Here is a 1,369-nt window from a genome sequence, read left to right on the forward strand (position 1 = left end):
CTCCATAGATTGATCTTGGTGAAGCGTAGAAATTTTTTATTTTCTGCAACGTTCCCCAACATGCTTGTCATATGTGCTTTGCTCGACTACACTTGAACGGGAGATGCTTAATGTCTTTAGCTCCAATCTCACAGGCTGGGCATTGCCCGCTCACTTTGATATGGCGGTTTGCCAGTGCAACCCGACAAGGAATAGTATCACATGCATAGTTCTTCAAAGAAAGATTCTTACCTTGGCGAGCACTTTGAGACCCAAGATCTTATCCCAAGTTGGATGTGGTTTGATACCAAATGCTTGATGGACTATGTTTAATCTTCGGCCATATTGGCCCTCCCCTTCTCATAATATGTTGAACGCACAAAAGAGGTGTCCATATGAGTTAGGTTTCAAGAAACAAAGTCTTGCATGGTAGAAGATGATAAACGGATACCAACAATCCTTTGAACATCCACTTGCCAAAAAGTCGGTCTCACTAGATCCACATCCCAGTGATTTGTGTTGGGATCAATAAGGTCGCTCACCTCATTAAAAATATTCTGGCCCCTTCTAGCTATAACTTCACGTGATGCAATATTTGGGATCCATTTGTCTTTCCAGATATCAATATTAGTTCCATCTCCCTCACGCCATATATGACCATGTTTTAATGTATTAATCCCAGCCCATATACTTTGCCATGTAAAAGAGCTCCCTTTTTTCAACTCCGCGTTCAACAAATCTCCTTGTGGTGTAGCGACTTTGTTCGCCTTGAAGGTGGCTTTAGGTTGACCTTTGTATTCGTTTTGTCAGAATCTGCTGAATAAAATAAAGATGGTTGCATGCATCATTTTCATGCAGAGACCGAAGGTAATACTCCTTTTCAAAAAAAGTATCACAAGTAACTCCAATAACACATATAATGAAAAGAAGTCATTAGTGTTGTAAAGGTCCCTGCCTACACAGCGAACCCCCTAAACCACAAAACAAACTAATTTTGAAAGGACAAGGATGCGAGAATAAGCATATAATAGCATTTTCTAGGTTAAAGGTGCAACATGCAAACTTCTACTATTCGGTCAACAAGTAAATAAACTACGAGGAATACATGTGCACCAAAATAAGCAATTTCAGCTGCCTCATCAAAAGTCAAGTAAGGTACTGGTATCATATTTGCATAAAAATTTGGATCACACGTCAACACTGCAAAATTGCATAGATTACTATGAGTCAACCACCCATTATTCATTGCTTTTAAGTTTATTTGGGCAGCATGCAGCATGCTACAACCATCACTCACGGCATCGTACACGGGCCCTAGCCTCACAGCCTCGCACAGGATCACACACATGCACTGGCGGAGCTATGTACAACTCTGGGGGGCTATGCCCCC

This window comes from Triticum dicoccoides, chromosome 5B, assembly GCF_002162155.2.
Source record: "Triticum dicoccoides isolate Atlit2015 ecotype Zavitan chromosome 5B, WEW_v2.0, whole genome shotgun sequence".
Classification (NCBI taxonomy): Eukaryota; Viridiplantae; Streptophyta; class Magnoliopsida; order Poales; family Poaceae; genus Triticum; species Triticum dicoccoides.